Raw genomic sequence first — 10,147 nt, forward strand, 5'->3', positions numbered from 1 at the left:
TTCTCTTCCAAATGTTTCATCCAAAGTGGCTGAAATAGAGCAAGGGCAAAATAGACCTTTTAAACCTCCGTTAGTCTCCGTTAGTGCTGATTCCATCCAAAGTGGCGCACAGGTAAACGAAAATTTGTGTCATGGCATATAAATGACTCAAAACTTTTTTATGGCACATGCGTACCTCCAACTTTCTTAATGGCATAGGGGTAAAACACTCGAGGAAGGAAGTGGAGAAGCCGAGGCGGTCGGTGAGGTCCACGAGAGCTCGGTTCACGCGGGGGGAGCGGTGCCGTGTTTTGAGGTAATGAGGTAGGGCCCGCATGTCATGTCAGGGTGGTGACGGTGTCTTGCTCCTCTTCCGGCTTCCGCACTGCTTGGGAAAAAAATTGAAAAAATATATTTTTTATCGCATTTGTAAGAAAATACTGGTTTATAAACTTTCATCACACAGTTCAAGACATTCGATTTAAATTTGAAAACTTTCATCTTAAAATTTAAAACATTTTTTAAAAATTTTCAACTTAAATTGGATGTGAAAATTTTAATTTATAAAACAAAAAAAAAATCGTGAAGAAAATCACGCTTGCGGCGAGAAAAAGGTAACTAATCACGGGAGAAAAAAAGAGCAACAGAGAAAAAAAGATAAAAAGGGAATTAGTGTTTGCGCCGCCAACGCCTACGCGCTAATTAGCGTTTCGGTAATAAGCAGCCTTATGGCAGATGCTCATTGGTCTCCGTGCCTGATGCAGCAACGGGGGTTCCCGATCTTTCGATGAGAGGAGGATAAACTTCGATTTGGGGAAGGATACGACGTTGGCTGTCCGACTACAACTACCACAGGGGTGCTGCGCCGTAGCAACTGGTACACCGACTCCACGTTGTTGCTGTTCTTGTCGTGCCAAGAACAACCTTGAACCTGCAAGCAATCGAAGAACAAGCAAGAAACAAGTTGACAAGGAAACAGCTCACGGCACTTGTCAAATGATGAAACTTAAACAAACCAAAATGGGGTTCTAAATACAAGTATCCGGGTGGTCTAGCCGACACACGCGAGTACAAGGAAGTAGCTGCAGCTAAACTTACATCAAAACAAAACCCAAAGTGCAAAATGGTGGCTGCTAGGAGTGTATATAGGTGGAGGAATGACCAGGAGAGGAGGTGGGAGCAAACCCTAGGTTTTGTGGACCCCTAATGGGCTGTAATGATACAAGGCCCAAGCCCAAGTTTCTGATGTAAAGAACTATTTTCGTCATTCTGAGTAGCCTGGGTCAAAGTTGATGGTGAGGCCACACATAGCTGACAGTAGACGACGAGATCTTTCCAACAAGTACTCATTTGCCCCGTTTGCCCTCCGGAGTGAAGAGCATTGACTTCATCAAATCAGCGCTGCTAGTGCTGCTTGCGATTTGGTTCCTCTCCCATATTCCTAACAACAAGTAGATCACAACAACCATTTAGTAGCACCTAATTCTGAGAAGAACTTGTATGATTAGCTAGGAATGACTTTACCTGATAATTAAGTTCACGAGCTCGAGCTCTAGTCATTGGTCCTTGCTGTGCAATAGGCGTGGTTGTATCGTTGGAAGGGATGTCCTCATCAGTGCCTAATCCCATCATATGCTCCCGCCAAAACGGTGTTTATGTGCTTAGTTATTTTATGAAAAAAAATAAAATTATGCGCTAGAGTTAGGATCGTTTTTTACGGATCCTTTAGTCATATGACTTTGTCATTAACATATAACCTAATAAATTCTGAACTAATATGGAGAAACTCAATCCGATGGTTTTGTGCATTTTCAGTAATGGAATCCGAAGAAATTGAGCGAGCATAGAAGATTACGATTTAATACAATTTACCGTCGCATCGACCTGTTTCATGTGAAAGGATGAGCGTGTTATCTTGCAATAAACACATCATTATAAACAAAAAATGGCGCCGAGAACTCCTGCCCCGTGGTTGGCACTTGGCACTTGGCAAGAAAGAAAGGAACACGAACCAAGAGAGAGGCCAAGAAAGGAACACGAACACAGTGCCGGGGAGCTCGGTTGCCGAAGGTAATGGCGTCGGTTCGCCGGAGATGAAGAGGCGATGATTCAAGGCGATTAAAGGCATGATTGATGGGGAAAACATGGGGGAATTTATGAGGAGGTGAAGGGTAATCGATTTTCGTAATCAATCGGAATGGAAAACAAGCGGGGAGGCGGATCGAATCGGTGGCAGCGCTAGGGTTTTGTGGCCGGGGAGAGGAACGGGCAGCGTCTGGAGGTGGAAGACGACGACCGCTTGCGGCGGGGACGGGATGGGCCGGCTGGGCTGTACCCCGCTGCAGCCACCACCCTCCTCCTCTCTCCCGCCTCATCTGCCGGCCTCTGCACCCGCCTCTCGCCTCGCCCAGAATGATAGAAGAGGAGAAAGAGGAAGGGTGATGACGTGGATCACTCTTACATATAGTGCCTACGTGGGTCCCACGCTGACTCAGTCACCACGTCGAACAAAACCTGTTGCAATACTGATCTAGGACCTATTGTGATCGGTTTTAATTAGTTAAGGGATACCAGATATCTGGTTTTGTGGTTTGAGGGCGTTTTTTAAGTCGATGACAAGTCGAGTGACCTTTGGTGTACTTTTTCCAACTGAAAGATACTTCCAGCTGACAGATGGGTTCACATCGATAAATTACAGGGAAGGCTCATACATCAATCGATTCATAGGCCCAAGGCCCAAGAAGGACCAAGTTGGGAGTGGATTCTTTCCTGCCAATGGGAAGAGGGTTGGGCGGGAACCTCTCGCACCTTTTCTCTTCCCTCAATTCCGACGAAACCCCCCCATTTCCCCAACCCCAACTCCATCTCCCTTGGAGAAGGAACCAACCAACGCTAACTCTCGCCTACTGCCGCTGATGCCTCCTAAGCGCAAGTCTCCGGCGGCCGGGTCACCGAGGAAGACACGGAGCATGGCCGTCGGGAAGCAGTGGGCCGAGGCTCCGGCAAAGGCGGCCAAAAAGGAGGCGGCAGCACCCGAGTAGAAGGGGAGGAAGAGGGCCAGGAAAGAAGATGCAGAGGTGGCGGCTGCGGATTACAGCGCTGTGGCCAGCAACGGGAAGCGCATCGTCGTGGAGTCATGGTAAGTGCCCCCACGCTCGGGGTGAGGGGATTACTTGTTCATCCTTGGGATTTAATGGCGTTCTGCTGGGGCTAACAGGCTAATGGTTGGTTGATAACCTAAAAGGTGAAGCCCCCTTTTACATACATACTATGGATGGTCTTCTGTGCATTCTTCAGATTTTGATACCCGCCGAAGCCATAAGGAAATCATTTTCTAACGATGTCAGTTCAGAAGAAAAAGAAAAAGAACAATGTTCTCTCTGTACCTAAGTTCAAATAGTTGCTAGGGGATTATAGTATTTTGGCTGTAGTAGGTTTACTTACTTCTTCTTGCGGCTTCTAGTTTTGGTGTATATATGAAGCCATTTTTTGTGATTATCTGTCAAGTGCTTTGCTATCTATAGGTTTCCATTTCTTTTTGGGGGGTCATATACTCTGCTTCCTTCCTTGATAATTGAGTGTTTTCTGCTGTTTTCTGTACGTTCAATTAATACTAGTTACTTAAACTTCAATAACGGACTTTAGTTTTTGTGAATTATCACTGGAAGTGTTAACAATGGTTTTGTCAATAGATACCATCGACATAGAACCCAAACCCAGAATTCCTTACTGTATCTCTAATCAGTATGTAAGACCACCTTCTTTTGTATTTTACATATAAGAATGATGATTGACCATACGCGCAATAGATCTGTTATCGAACAGACTTATAATTTGCTTTTGCACATTGGACAAAATGTTCTCCTTGCTTAGCTGAATAATTCTAGATAACTCGTACATCATTCCTTTATCTTGACATATCTAAAAAAGTCCTATTGCATTAAATGAATTATTGGTAGCAATTCTTATTGAATTTTCTTTTATCCTTGCTTCTTTGTACGATTCTCTAGCACTCAATGCAGACAGTTCAAGATCAGAGCTGTGAAGGTAAAGGAGGATCTGGAAAGTTTTGTTCCTGGGGTATCTGTGGTAATCAACCCTGAAAAAGTATCTACATGGTGTTAAACCGAAGTAATTGTTTTTTTTTGCAACAATCAACCCTAAAATAACTTTTCGGTTATCTCACTGGCTTCCTTCGTTGTCATCATTGTTTTCCTCCTAATTCTCAGCCACGACGTGGTTGCCTGGAGATTCGTGAGGAAGGTGGTGAAGTGTTCATATCACTGCTGGTAATCTTGTTTACTACTTGGTACCTGAATCATAAGGGACTTTTCTTAGCTTTCTACATCTGTTGTTTGCTAGCTAGTTATTCTTTTGGTTTTCTTTTAACTTGCATTGGCAGTTCTTTTCAGTGATGATATATTAACTCACCTATGTACTTAAATCACTTGCATTCCAATTAGAACATCGAATCTAAGAGACCATTCTATATAATCATTACTATATTTGCTAGGAATTAGGGTGCATCATGATTTGTGTCTGATTGAGCACACTCCAATTTGTGTGCAGAACATGCCAAGACCTTTCACAGCGATGAAGAAGCTCGACATGGATGAGGTCATCAAGGACATAGCAAAATAAAATCTCCTGAATCAAATCAACAACTCATGGGGTGAAAATCTTTAGGTGGCTTATAACTAGTAGTAAGCCTCCAATCCCACCTTTCTGTTGGATCTTCATCTTGAAATGTTATTGGATGGCACTCCGTGTTGCATACCCATGGTGTGTTGATTCACTGGCACTTCCTGTGTTAAATGTATCTAAAGATTCCTGCATACTACTCGTAATATCTAATATTCAGTTACCTAGTGATTTGATGTCATATGTTCTGTTCTAGCCACAAGTTTGAATTTATGTACAGTTCCCCCCTCACTTAATATAAAACCAGCAAGAGCTGGCTTAGGTTTCAAAAAAAAAAGTTTGAATTGCAGCTGTTTTTGATAGGCAATGAGGCTACCTTCTTAGGTCTTTCCTAACTTTTCTCAATATAATAGTCAATATTCAGGGGAGAGGCTAAGTACAAAATTAACAATGTGTTAAGTCACTGCAGTCCTCAAATCAAATAATGTTGGCTCAAATAGTAATATATTTGTTTCTTTCAGTACATTGCAGGAAGTAGTAGCATATGTCAACAATACAAATCACAAATTCACAGTCCCATCTCATGTACAGAGCTGTAGAGCCTTCCTTATGAATGATAGACTAGGCATTATCTAAAAAATGAATGTTAGACTAGAGCAATTTTACAGTCTTTAAGAAGATACCATGAGGTACCACTTTTTCTATTGTAAATTAAATACTATGAGGCACCAAATTTTACATTAAATTTTTTTTACCTCATGGTATCTCTTCAAGGACTGTAAAATTGCTCGTTAGGCTAGGAGATTTGCTGACAGTTGTGGACCGCAACAATTTGTAGCATGCATTGACTGTTGTCTCTAGCAATGTCTTCGACAATGGATGGCTGCCAGATACCACTTGGGTGCCTTGAGCTATCGAAGTATTTGTTTCCTACTCCTCATCCTCTGAAGCTGTCCATTAAGTGAAACGGAGACAGTAGAAAGGCTCATCATGCAGTTGAAAGATGGAACGAATATGGGTAAAAAGAAAGAAAAAATATGGACAGAAATCAGAAGAAGAATAAGCAGCCGAGCTAATTTACTCCAGTACTGGAAGAAGAGTTGTCACCGATGTTTGTCTCAAAACTGTAGGGTTCTCTTGTGTACAACATGTGCCACTTCCTTTCATCGTCTCTTTGATCAGCATAGGCCTTGATATGCTGGACATGGCTCAATTTGCCCCACTCAGGACCAGATTCTCCAAGGGCTATGGATGTGAGCAGCTCTAAGTTGCAGTCCAGCACCAGGTGCATAGGACTCACATCCTGCAAGCCTGCAGGTATCTTGGGAGTTGTTCCATGTCGTAGTCCTCCAGCTCCAGCCCCCGTAGCTCAGGCACCCCCTCCAATGCCCTCATCTTCGGGCAGCCGACAATGATGAGCTTCTACAATTTGGGGAGAGATGTGACCCTCTCCAGGTCAGGGTTATCTTGCAGCTCAAGCTTGACAAGAGAAGCAAAGCTCTCTATAGAGCTGAGTTGCTGGATTTATATAGGTCCATGCTTGTTAAAGCTATCGCTTCCGAGGAAAGGCCAGGAGGAAGGCTTCTCAATTTGCAGTTTTCGAGCGTAAGCTCTTCCAATGCAGGCATTGTCTGCACATTATTTGGTTGCTGATCCCACTCCCACTCCCACTCCTACTCCTCCATGCCTATTAGATTCATCTCCTTCAAACTAGGGTATACTTGGGCACCATGGTGGTGTTGGCTGGATGATGGTCGTATAGTAATGAATTTAGGGCCAACACGCTTGATTGCAGGGGCATGCATGACCTGAAAAAATTTCAGGCATGGGAGGTGGCAGAGGCTGTTAGGCAGTTGGGTGCAGCAGGCTAGGTCCTGCATCATCACAATCATCAGTCTCTCAAATGCACTTGCTCCTCTAGACATCATCCACCTTGGTAGCCGTTGTCCAAAATAGCCATTGATCTCAATACTCTCAATGCACCATGGTGGGGCAAGCTCATCCAACACCTCCTCGATTTGTCAAGGTTCTTCCTCGGAGACACTTTTCTCATCTTTTACTAACCCATCTTCACCAAGTCTACTGCTACAGTCTAATCTCAAGCTAAGTACATAAGATGCAACTTCACCAAGCCTAGCCTCTGTAGCCAAGGAGGGAGCAGGTACATTATCTAGCTTTCTTAGTGAAAGTCTCCGTAGCTGAGCGAGAGGCCCCAGCTCTTGTAAACTACACCACTCACCATCTGCTTGTGCAGGAAACCCGCATAAATACCTCAAATTTGTCAATCCACAGAACTGTCGGGGTATGCCATTTATGCTTACACCTAAAAGGTCAAGATGCCTAAGCCGCCCTAGCTTTACAAGGCTTGGATGCCTAAGCCGCCCTAGCTTTACAAGGCTATTAGGAAGCCTGACTAAGTTTTCAAACTCAATCTCAAGGTACTGCAATAATTTGAGTTTGTTGATGTTCCGTAGTAGTCTAGCTAGGTCGCTGCATTTTAGAAAGATATACCTCAAATGTTTGAGATGGTGCAAGGATTCAGCCAAGGAAGCAGTACAGTTGGCGTCTTCTATGTGCATAATTCTTAGGCTTGAAAAATTAATCAACAAATCCCCATGGTTAATCTTGAGCTCACCAATTACTATTAGTGTTCTAAGTGATCCCTGGCCTTGTATAAGTCTCCAGTCAAATTCATCATTTGGTTGCAAATCATTGGTTTCTATAGACAGCCTAAGAAACTTTTGTGTTTGAAGTGCACCTTTGCCTCTTTCATCTAAAGTTGAAACTACAAATGCTTCATCTCTAGATAGATGTTGAGAAAATGAGCGAACAACATCATGCATGCTGCTAACACTGATTAGCATATTCTTCATCTGGCTCTATTAGGTTTCTGTAAATTAACTCTTGATATTACCCTTCTCCTAATTTTTCTAAATCATCGGTGTCCCCGTGAAGAAATCATTCGCTTATCCACATGCCAAGACTGTGACATTGTAGAATACTACATTTTTTGGGAGGAGGGAGCAGTGCAGAAAGCATTGCTTCAAACAAGGATGCAAATCTTGATAGTTCAGGTACACCGCATCGTCTAATAAAGCAGGAGGTATTGACCACATAAAATCTTGCAGAACTTGCTCCCAATCAGATCTCCGTTTCTCCCTCCTACGCAACAGCCCTCCCATTACTTTTACAGCAAGTGGTAATCCGCCACATTTCTTTATTATTTCCATTCCGATGTCCTTTAGTGTGTCATCAATTTCAACCTCCTCCATATCATCACTTGATGCTACCTGAACATGCATGCATGCATGAATTCAGATTAATTTTGAGCTTACTAGCTAGCAATTAGTACAAGATTACATATATATGCTGGTAATAATTAATATGGGTAGAGCTATGACCTGTTTCTTGAGCAGTAACCATGCATATTGAGGGTACAGTTTGTCGACGTGGTGGAAAGGTTGCATGGCTTCCATCCGTTGGGTGACTTCGTCATGGCGGGTGGTGATGAGGAGGTGGCTGCCGGCGGCGCCATGGCTGAAGGGTGCCTTGAGTAAATTGTCCCAAGATCTTTCACTCCACACGTCATCGAGCACCAAGAAGAACCTCTTGTCCCTGATGGCGTCGACGAGCGCTAGCACGAGCAGTGACTTGTTGCTCTCTCGACCATCGCTGGCGCCGCCGACAGACTTGATGGCCGTCCTCAGGAGGTTCACCTCGTTCACGTCTTGTGTCACGCTGAGCCATATCTTCTTGTCGGACGCTTCCTTGATGGCCTCGTCGTTGAACACCTTCTTTCGCCAGTTTTGTCTTGCTGATCCCGCCGGTGCCCACCATGGCAACCACCATCACCGCGTCCTGCTTCTTGTGCTTGCCATCGGTGAGTCTCCTCACCAGCGCCCTGGTGTCCTCCTTGATCTTCTCTCCGACCACGGCCGACTGCTCCAACACCGGGTCCGTCCTGCGGTTGGCGACGCTGAACCGTCGAGGCGCCACCATGTCTTCGTAGGACTCCAGCTTGAGGAAGCTGAAGGTGGCTGCGCTCTTGCAGATGGCGTCGAGCCTGGCATTGAGCGCCTTGATGCGGCTGCCAATGTCGTGGGCGAAGAGTGGATTACGGAGGCAGAAGAGCAGCGGTAGCCCACAGGGTCGGAGGAGGATGAGCTACCACCCCCGCGCTGCATGGCCTTGAGGTGGCAGAGGTCAAGGATGTCGGTGGCGTCGTACATGGTGTGCTTGAGCTTCGTAACCCAGCCCTGGACACTCAGGTCGGTGATGCGTCGGCGATCGGCGTCGGCGAGATAGTCCTTGAGGATGCGCAGCTTGTCGTGGAGGGTGGCGATCTCGAGGGAGACGCCGAAGAGGAGGTTGAGCTCGTCCTTGGCCACCTGCTTGAGCAGGTTGCCAACGTAGGACGCGAACACATCCAGAACAATGGCCATATGTGAATGTGAATGATCGACACAAACACACATTGACACTAACGGAGGGCAGATTGGTTGATGAGGCAGTCAGTACCCGCACGGACGTGTATATAGCTACCAACATACATTTTTTCCTTTTTTTTTTTGAAATAAAGTTTATCCCTGCCTTGCCTTGCTCTTCATCCTATGCTTAGCTTGATGCTTCTGCTTCAATCTTTAATTTGTTGTTAGCTCTTTTTTCTTTTATTTTTTTGGTGAGATTGTGATGCAAGGAAGGGCTTATTACGGGGTCTATCTTTTTCCTTGTCATCATTTCCTTCATTTGCTTTTTTCTACCCTCTTCTTGAGGGTACATAAATATTGGTCGTTGGGTGTGATTGAGTACAAGATAATGAAACCTGAGTATGCCGGTATTAAAACCTTGTTAGTGGGTGCATTTTTAAGTTTAGAAAAAAGAGTCACTTAGGATATTTCTGCACATCAGCTTGCCACCCCAGCAAAATGATAAGTGCGTAAATAACCTCCTAAGATCTTCCTACATGCGTAAAATTATGCATATCTTTGAACCATGCAAATCTTCATACACATCAATATTGTCGAATCACCTATCCCGTTGGATTAACAAACTACTACTCATCATGTCAGATTCAACGGCTTACTGATCCACAGGCTATAGTGGTGTGTTTGGCACTACTTGTTTGTAACTCATTCTCAAAACGAGGTAGTAGCTCATTAGCGCATAATTAATTATATATATATGATTAATTAAGTAAATATAAAAGAATTGAAAAATGTAGTAATACGATCTTTTAAAACAACTTTAATTTAGAAAAAATTTCAAGTTCAGGAAGTATGCACATGGAAAACAATATAACAGAGGTCAGCAAAGTGTCCTGAACACACCCTAACCAGAGGTTTGGAAAGCACTACTCTTTAACATCCTCCAATTCTAACAACACATGATTTGTTGTTGAAAAAAGTCTTTCTGACTCTCATGGCTTAATAATTGAGTTTATCTGTAGCTAGCACATTCGACAATATTTAGGAGAAAAACTTTTTCACTTTAATTACATGTGTAACTAGGGTGTAGATTTGTTTTGAAC

The 10,147-nt window shown here is 44.0% G+C and overlaps 2 pseudogenes; one reads left to right on the forward strand and one right to left on the reverse strand.

The window, feature by feature from the left end:
* The first annotated feature begins 2,877 nt into the window (after positions 1-2,877).
* Positions 2,878-4,834, forward strand: LOC4338218 (uncharacterized; annotated as a pseudogene).
* Positions 4,835-5,916: 1,082 nt separating this feature from the next.
* On the reverse strand, positions 5,917-9,099 carry LOC107278334 (putative disease resistance protein RGA1; annotated as a pseudogene).
* Positions 9,100-10,147: the final 1,048 nt, after the last annotated feature.

This window comes from Oryza sativa, chromosome 5 (assembly GCF_034140825.1).
Source record: "Oryza sativa Japonica Group chromosome 5, ASM3414082v1".
NCBI lineage: Eukaryota > Viridiplantae > Streptophyta > Magnoliopsida > Poales > Poaceae > Oryza > Oryza sativa.